This window comes from Oryctolagus cuniculus, chromosome 20 (genome assembly GCF_964237555.1).
Source record: "Oryctolagus cuniculus chromosome 20, mOryCun1.1, whole genome shotgun sequence".
NCBI classification, from domain to species: Eukaryota; Metazoa; Chordata; class Mammalia; order Lagomorpha; family Leporidae; genus Oryctolagus; species Oryctolagus cuniculus.
The window spans coordinates 19,718,892-19,736,729 of NC_091451.1; the positions used below are offsets into that span (position 1 = coordinate 19,718,892).

Below are 17,838 nucleotides of genomic sequence, written 5' to 3' on the forward strand. Positions count from 1 at the left end.
TGCATAAATGTTTGCTGCTGATATGGGAACCTCATATGAATGGAGAAATGGGGGAACAGGGGATGTGGCTCAAGTTGACACTTCTTGTTAGGACTCTTGCTTCAGTTATATACAGGAGATATAGTCATAAACTGTAAACTGTAAGCTCTCTTCCAGGGGCCAGCAGCAGGTTGAGCCTCGGCCTGTTACACCAGCATCCCTTATGGGCAACAGTTCCTGTGTCAGCTGCTCTACTTCCAATCCAGCTCCCTGCTAATGTGCCTGGGAAAGCAGTGGAAGATGATCCAAGCACATGGGCCCCTGAGTACACATGGGAGACCCAGATGAAGTTCCTGGCTCCTGCCTCCTGCTCCAGACGTAGCTATTGTGGCCACCTGGGGAGGGAACCAGCAAATGGAAGATCTCTCTGTCTCTCTCTCTCTCTCTGTAACTTGGTCTTTCAAATAAATATTTCTTCTAAAATACTTATACCTGTTTTAAATGGGTAAGTTTGTATATTTTATGGCTTTGCTATGTATACAAAAATAAAATCTTACAATCTTAATGGGTAAGTTGATTATATTTTCTATACTTTTCCTCTTTTTGCTTCGAAAATGAGCCCCTGCACACAGTGCTAGGGGGCAAGGGAGCAACCAAGGGAAGGGACACAGGCTCACTGCTGTGTACATACTGTTCTCTGTCCCTAACTCCAAGCTGCTGGCTTGACTCACATGTACCCTCCTTGCTGCTGCCAGATCAGACCAGTGTCCAGGGTACTGGCTCCTTATCTCACTTGGCTTATGCCAAAACATAAAATTTAGTGCAGATGCCCGAGCCTTAATGTGTCAAGGTGTGTAGACCTTTTAGCCAACACTGTGGCCATTACAATGGGGCCAAAGGGGAAAACAGTGATTATTTTTTTTGAAAGATTTATTTATTTATTTGCAAGTCAGAGTTAAACAGAGAGAGGAGAGGCAGAGAGAGAGAGGTCTTCCACCTGATGGTTTACTCCCCAGTTGGCCGCAACGGCTGGAGCTGGCTGATCTGAAGCCAGGAGCCAGGAGCTTCTTCCAGGTCTCCCACACGGGTGCAGGGGCCCAAGGACTTGGGCCATCTTCTACTGCTTTCCCAAGCCCTAGCAGAGAGCTGTATCAGAAGCGGAGCAGCCAGGTCTCAAGCTGGTGCCCATATGGGATGCTGGAGCTTCAGGCCAGGGCGTTAACCTGCTGTGCCATAGCACCAGCCCCGAAAACAGTGATATTGAGAAAGAGTTGGGAAAGTCCCAGAGTAACAAAAGATGGTATGACTATTGCAAAGTCAGCTGACTCAAAGGATAAATATAAAAACATTGGCGCTAAGTTTGTTCAAGAGGTTGCCAATGACACAAATGAATAGCCTGGGGATTGATGATACCACCACAGCTACTATAGTGGCATGCTCTATCGCCAGGGAAGGCTTTGAGAAGACTGGCAAAGGGGCTAATCCAGTGGAAATCAGAAGTGTGATATTAGCTGTTGATGCTGTAAAAAATGGGCTTAAGAAGTGGTCAGAATCTATGATAACCCCTGAAGCAGTTGCTATGACTTCTGAAAATGGAGACAAAGAAATTGGCAATATTATTTCTGATGCAATGAAGAAGGCTGAAAGAAAAGGTATCAGCACAGTAAAGGAAGTAACAATCAATTAGAAATTATTGAAGACATGAATTTTAAAAACTATTTATAAAAATATTTATTTATTTGAAAGTCAGAGTTACAGAGAGGCAGAGAGAGAGAGAGAGGTCTTCCATCCACTGATTCACTCCCTAAATGGCTGCAACAGTTGGAGCTGCACTGATCCAAAGCCAGGAGCCAGGAGTTTCCTCCCCGTCTCCCACTCGGGTGCAGGGGCCCAAGGACTTGGGCCATCTTCTATTGCTTTCCTAGGCCATAGTCTTGAACTGGCGCCCACATGGGATGCTGGCACTGCAGGCAGTGGCTTTACCTGCTATGCCACAGTGCCGGCCCTGAAGGCATGAAGCCTGATTGAGGCTGTTATTTCTCCATACTTTATTAACACATCAAAAGGTCAGAAATGTGAATTCCAGGATGCCTATGATCTGCTGAGTGAAAATCCCTAGTATCCAGTCCATTGCATTACACCTGCTCTTTAAACTGCCCATGCTTACCGTAAGCCTCTGGTCACAACTGCTGAAGATGTTGATGGTGAAGGCCTGAGTACACTCATTTTGAACAGGCTGAAAGTTGATCTTCAGATTGTAGCAGTCAGAGCTCCAGGTTGAGGTGATGACAGAAAGAAGCAGCTTAAAGATATGGCTATTGCTACTGATGGTGCAGAATTTGGAGAAGGGAGATTGACCCCAAATCTTGAAGATATTCAACCTCATGACTTAGGAAAAGTTGGAGAAGTCATTGTGACCATAGATGATGCTATATTTTTTTTTAATTTATTTTTATTTTAATTATTTTAAAAATTTTGTTTAAGGGTTGCTATACTTTTGAAAGGAAAAGCTGACAAGGCTCAAATTAAAAAACATTTTCAAAAAAATCATTGAGCAATTATATATAATAACTAGTGTATTTGAAAAGGAAAGAGTTGAATGAACACCTAGCAAAGCTTTCAGATAGAGTAGCTGTGCTGAAGGTTAGAGGGACCAGTGATGTTAAAGTTAATGAAAAGAGGGGCCAGCGCCATGGCACAGTAGGTTAATCCTCTACCTGTGGTACCGGCACCCCATATGGGTGCCGGTTCTAGTCCCGGTTGCTCCTCTTCCAATCCAGCTCTCTGCTGTGGCCTGGGAAAGCAGTTGAAGATGGCTCAAGTCCTTAGGCCCCTGCATCCATGTGGGAGACTTGAAAGAAACTCCTGGTTCCTGGCTTCCGATCAGCCCAGTTCTGGCCCTTGAGGCCATTTGGGGAGTGAAACAGCAAATGGAAGACCTTTGTTTCTGTCTCTCCCTCTCATCGTCTGTAACTCTACCTCTCAAATAAATAAATAAATAAATAAAATCTTTAAAAAACAGTTAATGAAAAAGACAGAGTTACAGATGCCCTAAATGCTACAAGAGCTGCTGTTGAAGAAGGTATTGTTCTGTGGGAAGAGACTGTGCCCTGCTCTGGTGCATCCCAGCCTTGGACTCATGGACTCTAGCTAATGAAGATTAAAAAAAAAAGTCAGTACAGAAATTATCAAAAGAACATTCAAAATGCCTGTAATGACTATTGCTAAGGATGTAGGTGTTGAAAGATCCTATTGTTTAGAAAACTCTGCAAAGTTCCTCGAAGCTGGTTATGGTGCTACGTGTGGAGATTTTGTAGAAATGACGGAAAAAAGAATCACTGATCCAACAAAGGTTGTAGGACTGCTTTACTGGATGCTGCTGGGTGACCTCTCTGTTAACTATAGCAGAAGCTGTAGGCACAGAAATTACTAAAGAAGAGAAGAACCCTGGAATGGCTGCGATGGGTGGCATGGGAGGTGGTATGTTCTAATTCATAGAATAGTGCTCTATCATTATTAATGAATTGTAACGGGACAATCAAGGCAGTGCTCATCACCAGTTGAAGAAAATGACTGGTAGAAAAGCTGGCCAATGTTTAAGAAAATCACTATAACCATCAGTTACTGGTGTCAGTTGACAACGATATATAATGGTTTACTGCTCTCACTGTGCATGCCTACATATAATTTATTTTATATTTTTGAATTTAAAAAAATTTCTATATTCCTGATACTAAGTGCTAGAGCTATCACTGTACTGCTTTCAATTTAAATCACTGACACATTTTTTAAGTTTAATTTTCAATTTATTAGAACCCAGTGAGTGATGATTTCCATTAAATTAACACTAATTCAGGGCAAAAATACATTTTAAAAACGTAAATCTTAAGGCAAAAGTACAACATTATAAAAACAGTATGTCTAATATAGACTGTAGAATGTCAGAATTTTAAGAGATTCACATAGTATTTTATTGCACTAAAATGTTAGTACAGTCAGAAATATTATCAGTTGGCCCTAGATTTCTCAGTTTATAAAATATCTGGGCTGCTAATTGAAGAAATGTTGCTGTGTAATAGCTACCAAACAACCAAGTGATTGCTCTAATGACAAGGGACTAAAGCAGGTGATTTTCTTGGTTTTCTTTTATAAAGATTTTACAGAATTAAATATCAAGAAGTACTACCCAAAAGATGTACACCCCTTTTCTTTAATTACATTTTAAAAATTTTGTGAACCATTATACCTAATTCATTGTTGGCCTGACCCTACTGATAACAAAGGCACCAACTGTTTACTTTGATAAGGTGGGAAAAAGTTTTAGTAAATTAACTGCATCTTTTCCTGGTCATTTAATAATTCCAAAATAATTTCTTTACTTCTGTGAATCTGAATTTTGACTGGAACCTTAGTACTAGGGGTGGGGGAATACATTTCATGTTGTTTAAATGCAATTAGCAAGGCCGGCGCCGCGGCTCACTAGGCTAATCCTCCGCCTAGCGGCGCCGGCACACCGGGTACTAGTCCCGGTCGGGGCGCCGGATTCTGTCCCGGATGCCCCTCTTCCAGGCCAGCCCTCTGCTGTGGCCAGGGAGTGCAGTGGAGGATGGCCCAGGTGCTTGGGCCCTGCACCCCATGGGAGACCAGGAAAAGCACCTGGCTCCTGGCTCCTGCCATCGGATCAGCGCGGTGCGCCGGCCGCAGCGCGCTGGCCGCGGCGGCCATTGGAGGGTGAACCAACGGCAAAGGAAGACCTTTCTCTCTGTCTCTCTCTCTCACTGTCCACTCTGCCTGTCAAAAAAAAAAAAAAAAAAAAAAAAAAAAAAAAAAAATGCAATTAGCAGTCATCCTTCTGAAAAATAGGGTTAACAATCTTAAATTTCTACTTAGAATTAAAACCTTTTATTTTAGGGGAGTGGGATAAGATTTAAAAATAATTTAAATCAAAGAACACGAATTACCTAGCTTACACATCCTACTGAATAGAGTTAAAAAAAGACACAAGCATTTAAAATAATTTTTGTAAGTCTAGGAAAGATGTTTGATGGAGGCCAGCGCCGTGGCTCACTAGGCTAATTCTCCGCCTGTGGTGCCGGCATCCAGAGTTCTAGTCCTGGTTGGGGCGCCGGATTCTGTCCCAGTTGCTCCTCTTCTAGTCCAGGTCTCTGCTGTGGCCCGGGAAGGCAGTGGAGGATGGCCCAAGTGCTTGGGCCCTGCACCCATGAGGGAGAGCAGGAGGAAGCACCTGGCTCCTGGCTTCGGATCGGTGCAGCGTGCCGGCCATGGCAGCCAGTTGGGGAATAAACCAACGGAAAAAGGAAGACCTTTCTCTCTGTCTCTCTCTCTCACTGTCTAACTCTGCCTGTCAAAAAAAAAAAAAAAAAGTTTGATGGATTCTTAACTAACATATTAATTACAAACATTCATTTTTGTTACAAATTTTTAATCTATTTTAATAAAACAGCTGTGGGCCTCACTGTACTTATATCTATCTGTACATGAATAAAAACCTGTTAAAATTGCTCATTTAGTACTTCTGAAAAAGTCTAGTCAACTAAGATCACTGGAACTACCAGAAAGTCTTTGAAATACCAATTGCAGATTCAGTCAAAGCAGATTTAGCCCCTCTCAGGATTCGGCATTTCAATCATCAGTATCTTTGCCAACCTGAACTCAGAAAATACAAAAAATTTTAGCCACTGATGGCCATAGTGAAGCAGTACTGGTATTACTTGAAAAAATAAAAACTGAAAATATATGTCAATCAGGCATTCCGCAAAGTTCAAAAAGTAGGTAAGGCATAACTCACAAATATCATTATGTCTTTGCAGGTTACTTCAAACTTCCATCAGGCCCCAGCTGAAAATATATCTGCCAAACACATCAGCACTCATGTAAAATAAAAGGAGTAGGGAGGGGATTTTGTACATATGTTGCCCAGTGTTTGGTTTCCACTTTCCCTTTTTTGTGCAATTGTGATAGGTATAATTCCTTGAAGATCGTGAAGCAGGGAATAGACAGAACATTTATCGGGCTAACAATGTATTAGTGTGTAAAAAGTTTTCAGCTGAGTTTTCAGCTGCATAATTGTTCTCACTCTGGTTAAGCTATGTGCAATGTACAACATGTACAGCCATTTTTCTCTGCTTGTCTATTTGTGGAAAGAATTATTAGGCTCAGTAAAATGTGAAATATACATGAGTTTGCTTTAAATGCAAAGATTAACTGTTTTTGGCTTAACTGTATCATAATCAAAAAGTCTCTGCTTTGATAATACAATAGGAAAAGGTTCACATATGTACATGGATACATTCCTTCATTACAATTTTTTCTTAGGGGCTGGCGCTGTGGTGCAGCAGGTTAAAGCCCTGGCCTGAAACATCGGCATCCCATATGGGCGCCGGTTCTAGTCCCGGCTGCTGCACTTCCAATCCAGCTCTCTGCTATGGCCTGGGAAAGCAGTAGAAAATGGTCCAAGTGCTTGGGCCCCTGCACCCACGTGGGAGACCTGGAAGAAGCTCCTGGCTCCTGGCTTTAGATCGGCACAGCTCCAGCCATTGCGGCCACCTGGGGAGTGAACCATCGGAAGGAAGACCTCTCTCTCTGTCTGTACCTCTCTCTGTAACTCTGTCTTTCAAATAATTAAAATAAATCTTAAAAAAAAAAAAAAAACCCTATCCTTAAATCTATCTCAATGTATCTTGACAACTGATAGAACTGACCTTCACAGCAAAAGTAAAAATGATGAAATAGAAATGATTCCATATTACAGCACTTTAGGTTTTCTGAAATTTTCCTTCAGGATTCAGAGGACATCACTGAAATGCTGCTTTCCATGGTCTGCAGGGTCCACCTGAAGCTCTTATTCTTCATCATTTTGCTTCAATTTACGGAAGTCACCAACTTTATCCTTGGTAGCTTGCTTTAGTAAATCTTTTTGAACATTGGGTTTGCTCTCCAATTTGGAGCCTGGAATTAAGTGCTGAAGAGTGTTGGAAGGGTTCTGTTTTGAAGTGCTGAGGTCTCCATTATGGCTTACCTGGGCATCTTCACCCAGATTGGGAGAAAGAGGTTGTCCGGTTGGAAGATGAGGAATTGCTTGGTGACTTCCAAGTTGAGAAGCTGATACAGGAGGTTTCCTTAAATAAGCACAGGAAGAGCTTCAGCTTTTGCTGGGTCACTCCCTCCTCCTCCAGGCGACCCTGCATCACCACCTTGCTCGGTCTGTTCTTTCCCACGAAATACGACTACTTGAGGGTTCCTCATTCTTTTCTGCAGCACCTTCAGCTACTACTGCAATGTTTTTAGGTACTACATGATCGTTCACACCCAGTTTTTCTCCATCATTTGCTTGAACCTTCTGAACATCTTGCTTTTGTTCTTGCAAAAACTGGTCTGCTAATTTTTTAAAATATTTTCTTCACGTTGTGCTCTTCATTTCTTGATCTGCTGTCCACACTGAAAACTCGTATATTCTAACCTCTCCCCACAAGGTAAGTATTGTTCTTCTGATAGTCCTGAAGCTGGTCTTCCTGTCGAAGGAACTCCTGACGAAGCTCAGCAGGTTGCTCCTGGAAATGATGTCTGTCTGCTATGTGATATGACACGTTGTTCTGTAGTTAACCTTGTCATCTTCGCATCTCTTGCCCAGGCCCTCCCTGGCCTGCAGCCAGCTGCTGAGGCAACTGTAGTCAGCCTCTTTCTGGTTGATGTGTTTCCTGTGCATTTCCACCAAGAGCAAGAGGCCCAAATTCACTTCTCCAGGTGCCCGCGGGCCACCTTGGTGCACTGGACCTGGCCCTGCAGCTCGGCCACCTACCCTGAATGGAACCAGGAGAACCGGGCTGTCCCATCCTCCCTCCCCAGCCCCAGCACCTCAGGCTTGGGGACAGAGAAACACACTGAGGCATTTTACTGCTATTCTGTTAAATCAGGATATGTTTGCCATCACCACATAAGAAGGTAAAAGGTGGCCTTTCTCTGGAGAGGGAGAAAAACTGTGTAAAAGTAGAGAAATCTCCAACTATGTGGCAACCTTGTGTAATAAAGATTTGTTTAAAGCAGCCCCTACACTTGCTGAAATGGTACACTGTAACTAATCAGTAACATTCATACAAGATGAAAGCGTACATAAAAATACCAAAGCTCTATAACTTTAATATGCTTGAGTTAATCTTTTCTTTCTTTTATTTAGGAAAAAAAAAACATACTGCTAAGGGTGAGTGTATTCCTGGGTGGGAATGAATGAGTTTATTACTGTGTTTATACAAAAGTTAAGAAGTGCGGGAAAGCTGAAAGGTTTCTAAAATCTGAATCAAGGGGTCAGTGTAATTGTGCAGCCTGCTAAACCATTGCTTGTGACACTCCCACCCCTTCCTGGAGTGCCAGTTCAAGTCCTAGCTGTTCCACTTCTGATCCAGCTTCTTGCAAATGCACTTGGGAAAGGAGCAGAAGGCCCACTTTTGACCCTATCACCCATGTGGGAAATGGACTGAGTTCCAGACTCCTGATTTTGTCCTGGCCCAGCTCCAGCTGTTGTGCCCATGTGGGGAGTGAACCAGCAGATGGAAGCTATCTGTCTCTCTCCCTTTTTCTCTCTGTGATACTGCCTTTAAAATAATTAAGTAAATAATGGGGCTGGTGTTGTGGTGTAGCAGGTAAAGCCTCTGCTTGCAGTGCTGGCATCCTATATGGGCACCAGTTCAAGTCCCGGCTGCTCCACTTCTGATCCAGCTCTCTGCTATGGCCTGGGAAAGCAGTGGAGGGTAGCCCAAGTCCTTGGGACCCTGCACCCACGTGGGAGACCCAGAGGAAGCTCCTGGCTCCTGGCTTCGGATGGGCACAGCTCTAGCCATTGTGGCCATCTGGGGAGTGAACCAGCGGAGGGAAGATCTCTCTCTCTCTCTCTGCCTCTCCTTCTCTCTCTGTATAACTCTTTCAAATAAATAAATCTTTAAAAAAAAAAAAAAACTCTCTCTTTCTCTGCCTCTGTCTCCACTTCTCTGTAACTGTGCCTTTCAAATAAATAAATAAATAAATCTTTTTAAAAATCTTTAAATAAAAAATAAATCTTTAAAAACTATTGGAGCAAGATAAAGAATATTTATCACTTTTACAAAAACATAGTATTAGGGTTTGACACTGTGGTGTAGTAAGTGCCCATATAGGCACTGATTCGTGTCCCAGTTTCTCCTCTTCCAATCCAACTCCCTGCTTATGGCCTGCTTATGGGAAAGCAGCAGGAGATGCCCCAAGTCCTTGGGCCCCTGCACCCACATGGGAGACCCAGAAGAAGCTCCTGGCTCCTGGCTTTGGATTTTCCCGGCTCCGGCCACTGCAGACATTTGGGGAATGAACCAGTGGATGGAAGACCTTTCCCTGTCTCTCCTCTCTCTGTAACTCTGCCTCTCAAATAAGTAGATAGAATCTTAAAAAACAATACAAGACATAGTACTGGAAGTCCTAGCCATGCAGTTGGGCAAGTGAAAGAAGTGTCATCCAGAGTGGAAAAAAAAAAAAAAAAAAAAGCAAGTTGTCACCGTTTGCAGATGAAAACAGAAAACCCTGAAGAGTCCACCACAAAAAAAATATTAAAATAAACAAGTTCAGCAAAGTTGCAGAATACAAATTCAATATCAAATATGAGTAGCATTGTTATAAATCAATAATGAATTATCTGAGAAAGAAATCAAGAAAGTAATACTATTTCCAGTAGCTACAAAAATACCAAAGAATAAATTGAACCAAAGAGGTGAAAGATCTCCACAATTAAAATGATAGGAGCCGGTGCTGTGGCATAGCAGTTTAAGCTACTACCCGAAACGCTGGCATCGCATATGGGTATTGGTTTAGGTCCCAACTGCTCCAATTCCAATCCACTTCTCTGCTCTTGGTCTGGAAAAAGCATCAAAAGATGGTACAAGTGTTTTGGTCCCTGCCACCCATGTGGGAGACCTGGATGAAGCTCCTGGCTTCTGACTTTGACCTGAATCAGCCCTGGACTTTCCAGCCATCTGGGGGGTAAACCAGCAGATGGAAGTTCTGTCTCTCCTCCTCTCTGTGTAACTCTGCCTTTCAAAATAAATAAATAAATGTTTTAAAATTTTAAAAAATAAAACATGAATGAAATACATTGAAGAGGGTATAAAGAATTGGAAAGTCATCCCATGTTCATGAATTGGAAGAATCAATATCATTAATGACTTATGGATTCATTGCAATCACTATCAAAATACCAACGGCATTTTTCAGACAACTAGAAAAAACAGTTGTAAAATTACAATAGACTCACAAGACCCAAAACAGCCAAAGCAATCTTGAGCAAAAAGAACAAAGCAGGAGGCACTGTATTATCTGACTTTAAAATATATTATAGGGGTGGGCATTTAGCCGAGCAGTTAAGATGCCTATGTACCACACTCTGGCTCTTGACTCCAGCTTCCTGCTGATAAAAACCGTGGGAAGCAGTGGTGATGGCTCAAGTATGAGTTCCTGCCACCTACATGGGAGGCCTGGACTGAGTTCCTAGCTCTTGTTGCAGGCATTTGGAGAGAGAACCAATGGATGGGAGATCTCTATCTCAATCTCTAATTCTTTCTTTTCCTCCCTTCTTCCTTCCCTTCTTCCCTCTCAAATAAATACAATTTTAAAGAGAGAAATAGTTGTAGAATCTCAGGCTCCAACCCCAGACTTTCTGATTTGGCATCTGTATTTTAACAGGATTCCCAAGTACATTAGATTTTGAAAAACACTGTTTTAAAGCAATTCCAAATGAAAATTGTGAGAGATTCAAGCAGAAGATTCTCTAGAAGTAGTAAATATATGAATAAGTCTAATAATTGATTTTATTTTAAAAAATGTAGTTTATTTTTAAAAATGTAGTAGCAATGTATGATGGGGTTAAACAAAATAAGACAGATGTAAAATACATGAATACATGCATACAAAAGTATATCCATCAACGGGGAAGGTGGATGAAAGTAAGAACATGTGTTGAAAGCTGTGGGTTAAGCAATGAAAGGTTAGGAATGAAATTGTAACTTTACACAGATGGGCATGGGGCAGGGAGTGAATGAGAAAATGATACAAGTGACAATAGATACTCATTCTTCACTAGCCATTAGGAAGGGGAGCATTCATCAGTAAGGTGTGGGTCATGTCAGACCACAAGGTGAAGTAACACCTTGACAGTAGGGACTCCATTTTGGAGCACTTGAGACTCCATTCTGGGAAAGTGCCCCCGCCCTCCACACCGTGAGACTCTGGTCTGAAACTATGATTTAAAACAGTCGGACAATAGCAGTCCACTATACCACACTTGGCAGAGCATAGAAACCCCCTAGCATGATTGCTCAAGCTTGGAAGTGGATAGGCTGCACCTGGGTTAATGATAAAAATGTAATTTGTCTATGTCCTACATATGATTTAAGCTAATACCTGGATTAATGTCAGGATTATAAGATTGTAACTGGTATTGTCAAGATTATAATTGATACTAGTTTCGCATAGGTTTTAGGTCAGCTTGACCCCAGTAACCATGTATTCCCCCCTGTTCCTAGCCACCATGAATTCCCCTCCCGATTTTGTGGTTTTTGCCTTTATAAACCCTGTTGCTTTAGGCTTCAGGGTTGAGAGTTCTTTAGGGCATGAGCCCACTCTCCACCGCTGGCAATAAAGGACCATCAAATTTTATCAATATGTGGTGCTCCTTTGTTTACACTCACTCAGGTACAACAAAGGTACCACACTTTACCCTGACAAGGAAATAGATGGGAGAGGTCTTTTTAGTCTTCTAGCTATGTCCTGTTTGTATGCTTGTGTGAAAGTTGTCAGAATCAACATGGAGCTGTTTGAGCCAATTCTAAGAACAACAACAACAATAGAATAGTTAATTCTAAGAACAGTACCTTAGCCAGAATGTTATAAACAGTTCTACCAGAACCACAACCTTGAACAAGTTCTGTGTGATTTTAACACCCTCCAAAAATACTTTTTGTCCTTTGCAAGGACAACTTACTTGCCCAACAGCTGTCTGCTCTTCAAATTAGCACTACCCATGTTATTAATCCTTATGGCCAAAGATTATTGTTACCAAATATCCCATGTAATTTTTGCCTTTGAAAATTTGCCTCAATCTCCTGGAATACACTCACAATTTATTATGGCATGCATGTTCCCACAGCGACACTATTCTATTCCCAAATAAATATCATTATCCTTTAGAGAATCTCTCTCAACTATTATCTAGGTTGACAATCATTCATGACGTCCAGAACTGGGACCTGAAGGAAGTCCACCTGCACAAGGAACAGCAGCTCCTGGAACTAGGTACAATGTTGGCATTGAGCCCCTTTCTTTTTTCTCTCCTGGTAAGTCTTTTCTCAGGTGGAGTTCCCTTCTTTTAAGGATCTGACTTGGTTAAGCCCCTTAAATAACAGAACTTAGGGGCTGGCATTTTGGCTCAGCAGGTTCAGCTGCTGCTTGTGAGGCCAGCATCCCATATTGGAGTTCAAGTCTCAGCTACTCTGCTTCTGATCCAGCTTCCTGCTAAAGTGCCCGGAAAGGCAGTGGAAGATGGCCCAACTGCTGGGGCCCTGCCAGCCACGTGGGAGACTGGATGGAGTTCCTGGCTCTTGTCTTTGCTCTGGTCATTTGGGGGATGGAAGATCTCTCTTTCTCTCTCCCCGTCTCACTCTACCTTTCAAATGAATAAATAAATAAATCTTAAAAAAAAAAAAGAGGATTTGCATCTCTTTAGGGGACTGTGCACAATTTCTGTATTTCTGTCAGATCCTTCCAGTTTAAAAGAGCCTTTGTACTGGTGAGTACTCAAATATCCACTGCCCCCCCCCCCACCACCAAAAAAAAAATTCCAAGATGTCCTAAATTTAATTATAAGGGCTAGACTAGGACGGGAGTTGGGGGTGGTGAGGGTTGTAGTGGAGGAGAGGATCTGTAAAGTTAATGAGTAAAGAGCTGCCTAAAACTAACACAAAAACAGTTTATGTAGAAACTTAAATCCCAACACCAGCAGGACCACCAAGCCTGTTTGTATATTAACTTTCTGGACTGTGAACCCCAACCAATTTAGAAGCCACAATTCTCATCATGCAAAGTTCTCCTTTCTCAAAGCTTTCCGATTCCTCTTATCTATAACTAATGGAAATTCAATGTAAACAATTTATGCCTGCCTTCCCCAAATTTTTGTTCTAAAAAATACTCATAGCTCTGGTCCTACCAATATTTTTCAACTGTTACCTAGTCTTGCTGCTGGTAGCTTGCAGTAACTTGTACCAGTACCTGGTCATTTTCCTGGCTAGCAATTTTTCATTTCAAGGAACCCTCTGTCTCAAGAGCTTTGGTTGAACAGATTTTAATCTCTGAAAATAAAGACTCCCATATGAAAATTATCTGGCCATGGGCAAAGTTTACCATTAGAGCAGCTGCAAACACAGACCATCTGTATACACCAGGGAAACCTTGATCATAGCTCAGACTAACTAGGGGAAAGGCCATTTGTTCTGTTTTTAAAAAAAAAATCCTATGCTAGGTATATTTGTCCAAGCAAAACTTTTTGTTCAAACACTTAAAATTCTCAGACAGCACTTGTAGAATTTTCTTTTTAAAAATGTTTTATTTCTTTAATTTGAAAGGCACAGAAACAAAGAAATCTCCTATATGCTGGTAAAATGGAAACTCTACTTTAAAAAAAATTATATTTTTATTCAAGAGACTTAGAGACAGACAAAAGGAGTTCTCATCTGCTAGTTCATTCTCCAAATGCCTGTAACAGCCAGGCTGAGCCAGGAACTTACTCCAGGGATCCCACATAGGTGACAGGGACCCACACACCTGAGCCTTATCTGCTGCCTCACAGGGTCCACATTAGCAAGAACTACAACCAGAAGGTACAGCCAGGATGTGAACCCAAGCACCACAATACGGGAGGCAGGTGTCTTTTTTTTTTTTTTTTTTTTTTTTTGACAGGCAGAGTGGACAGTGAGAGAGAGAGAGAGAGACAGAGAGAAAGGTCTTCCTTTTGCCATTGGTTCACCCTCCAGTGGCCGCCATGGCCGGTGTGCTGCGGCCGGCGCACCGCGCTGATCCGAAGGCAGGAGCCAGGTACTTCTCCTGGTCTCCCATGGGGTGCAGGGCCCAAGCACTTGGGCCATCCTCCACTGCACTCCCTGGCCACAGCAGAGAGCTGGCCTGGAAGAGGGGCAACCGGGACAGAATCCGGCGCCCCGACCGGGACTAGAACCCGGTGTGCCAGCGCCACTAGGCGGAGGATTAGCCTAGTGAGCTGCAGCGCCGGCCATGGAGGCAGGTGTCTTAACTGCTAAGCTAAATGTCCACCTTGAAAGGATAATTCTTAAATTGGAATTACAGGATTAACATGAAAACACTTTTAAAAAAAGTTCTATTTTTAAAATTAATATATTTGAAAGTCAGAGTTACAGAGAGAAGGAACAGAAAGAGAGAGAAATCTTCCATTTTCTGGTTAAACTTGAACCCGTGCATATATGGAATGCTGGCATCACAGGGGGCAGCTTTACCCGCTGTGCCGCAACACTCACCTTGAGAAAGCTTTTTTTTTTTTTTTCTTATTTACTTATTTGAAGCCAGGGAAAGGGGGGGAACAGAAAGAGAGAGAAATCTACCATCTCCTGGCTCACTCCACAAATGGCCACAACAGTCAGGTCTGGTCCAGGCCAAAGCCAGGAGCTGGAACTCCACCCAGGTTTCCCACATGGGTGGAAGACCTCTCCCATCCCTCTCTCCCCCTCTCCCTCCTTCTCCCTCTCCCTCTTTTTCTGTTGCTGTGCCTTTCAGATAAATTAAAGTAGTAAACATTTAAAAAATGTAAACATCTTAAATGGGTTTTTTTGACAGGCAGAGTTAGACAGTGAGAGAGACAGAGACAGAGAGAAAGGTCCTCCTTCCGTTGGTTCACCCCCAAAATGGCCTTTATTGTCGGTGGGCTGCGCCGATCTGAAGCCAGGAACCAGGTGCTTTTCCTGGTCTCCCATGCGGGTGCAGGGCCCAAGCACTTGGGCAATACTCCACTGCCTTCCCAGGCCACAGCAGAGAGCTAGACTGGAAGAAGAGCAACCGGGACAGAACCGGCACCCCAACCGGGACTAGAACCGGCACCCCAACCGGGACTAGAACCTGGGGTGCTGGAACCGCAGGTGGAGGATTAGCCTAGTGAGCCATGGCGCCGGCCAACATCCTTTTTTTTAAACTTTTATTTAATGAATATAAATTTCCAAAGCACAGCTTATGGATTACAATGGCTCCCCCTCCCCATAACTTCCCTCCCACCCGCAACCCTCCCCTTTCCCTCTCCCTCCCCCCTTCCATTCACATCAAGATTCATTTTCAATTCTCTTTAAATACAGAAGATCAGTTTAGCATACATTAAGTAAAGATTTCAACAGTTTGCTCCCACATAGAAACACAAAGTGAAAAATACTGTTTCAGTACTAGTTACAGCATTAAATCACAGCACATTAAGGACAGAGATCCTACATGAGGAGTAAGTGCACAGTGACTCCTGTTGTTGACTTAACAAGTTGACACTCTTGTTTATGGCCTCAGTAATCACCCTAGGCTCTTGTCATGAGTTGTCAGGGCTATGAAAGCCTTTTGAGTTCGCCGATTTCGATCTTATTCCGACAGGGTCATAGTCAAAGTGGAAGTTCTCTCCTTCCTTCAGAGAAAGGTACCTCCTTCTTTCTTTTTTCTTTTTTCTTTTTTTTTTTGACAGGCAGAGTGGACAGTGAGAGAGAGAGACAGAGAGAAAGGTCTTCCTTTGCCGTTGGTTCACCCTCCAATGGCCGCTGCGGCCGGCGCACCGTGCTGATCCGATGGCAGGAGCCAGGAGCCAGGAGCCAGGTGCTTTTCCTGGTCTCCCATGGGGTGCAGGGCCCAAGCACCTGGGCCATCCTCCACTGCACTCCCTGGCCACAGCAGAGAGCTGGCCTGGAAGAGGGGCAACCGGGACAGAATCCGGCGCCCCGACCGGGACTAGAACCCGGTGTGCCGGTGCCGCTAGGCGGAGGATTAGCCTAGTGAGCCGCGGCGCCGGCCAAAGGTACCTCCTTCTTTGATGACCTGTTCTTTCCACTGGGATCTCACTCGCGGAGATCTTTCATTTAGGTCTTTTTTTTTGCCAGAGTGTTTTGGCTTTCCATGCCTGTAATACTCTCATGGGATTTTCAGCCAGATCCGTGTGCTTTAAGGGCTGATTCTGAGGCCAGAGTGCTGTTTAGGACATCTGCCATTCTGCTGTGTATCTCGCTTCCCATGTTGGATTGTTCTCTCCCTTTTTTATTCTATCAGCTAGTATTTGCAGACACTAGTCTTGTTTATGTGTTCCTTTTGGCTCTTAGTCCTATCATTATGATCAATTGTGAATAGAAATTGATCACTGGGACTAGTGAGATGGCATTGGTACATGCCACCTTGATGGGATTGAATTGGAATCCCCTGGTATGTTTCTAACTCTGCTGTTTGAGGTAAGTCAGCTTGAGCATGTCCCGAATTGCACATCTCTTCCCTCTCTTATTCCCACTCTTATATTTAACAGCGATCACTTTTCAGTTAAGTTTCAACACTTAAGAATAACTGTGTATTGATTACAGTATTCAACCAAAAGTATTAAGTAGAACAAACAAAAAAAATGCTACGAGGGATAATGTATTAAGTTGTTCATCAACAGTCAGGGCAAGGGCTGATCAAGTCACCGTTTCTCATAGTGTTCATTTCACTTCAACAGGTTTCCTTTTTGGTGCTCAGTTAGTTGTCACCTATCAAGGAGAACAAGTGGTATTTGTCCCTTTGGGATTGGCTTATTTCACTCAGCATAATGTTTTCCAAATTCCTAACAGGGATCACTTTTCAGTTAAAATTTAAACACCTAAGAACAATTGTGTATTAATTACAGAGTTCAACCAATGGTACTAGAACAAAAAAAAATACTAAAATGGATAAAGTATTACATTGTACATCAACCGTCAGGACAAGAGCTGATCAAGTCACTGTTTCTCACAGTGTCCATTTCACTTCAACAAGTTTCCCCTTTGGTGCTCAGTTAGTTGTCGCCAATCAGGGAGAACACATGATATTTGTCCCTTTGGGACTGGCTTAATTCACTCAGCATGATGTTTTCCAAATTCCTCCATCTTGTTGCAAATGACTGGGTTTCGTTGTTTTTGACTGCTGTATAGTATTCAATAGAGTACATGTCCCATAATTTCTTTATCCAGTCTACTGTTGATGGGCATTTGGGTTGGTTCCAGGTCTTAGCTATTGTGAATTGAGCTGCAATAAACATTAATGTGCAGACAGCTTTTTTGTTTGCCTTAATTTCCTTTGGGTAAATTCCAAGGAGTGGGATGGCTGGGTTGAATGGTAGGGTTATATTCAGGTTTCTGAGGAATCTCCAGATTGACTTCCATAGTGGCTTAACCAGTTTGCATTCCCACAAACAGTGGGTTAGTGTCCCTTTTTCCCCCACATCCTCTCCAGCATCTATTGTTGGTAGATTTCTGAATGTGAGCCATTCTAACAGGGGTGAGGTGAAACCTCATTGTGGTTTTGATTTGCATTTCCCTGATTGCTAGTGATCTTGAACATTTTTTCATGTGTCTGTTGGCCATTTGGATTTCCTCTTTTGAAAAATGTCTATTGAGGTCCTTGGTCCATCTCTTAAGTGGGTTGTTTGTTTTGATGTTGTGGAGTTTCTTGATTTCTTTGTAGATTCTGGTTATCAACCCTTTATCTGTTGCATAGTTTGCAAATATTTTTTCCCATTCTGTCAGTTGCCTCTTCACTTTCCTGACTGTTTCTTTTGAA

General features: G+C 42.8%; 2 pseudogenes; one reads left to right on the top strand and one right to left on the bottom strand.

The window, feature by feature from the left end:
* Positions 1–710: 710 nt before the first annotated feature.
* LOC108178620 (60 kDa heat shock protein, mitochondrial-like) lies at positions 711–3,470 on the top strand (annotated as a pseudogene).
* Positions 3,471–4,814: 1,344 nt separating this feature from the next.
* LOC100343245 (protein GOLM2-like) lies at positions 4,815–9,810 on the bottom strand (annotated as a pseudogene).
* Positions 9,811–17,838: the final 8,028 nt, after the last annotated feature.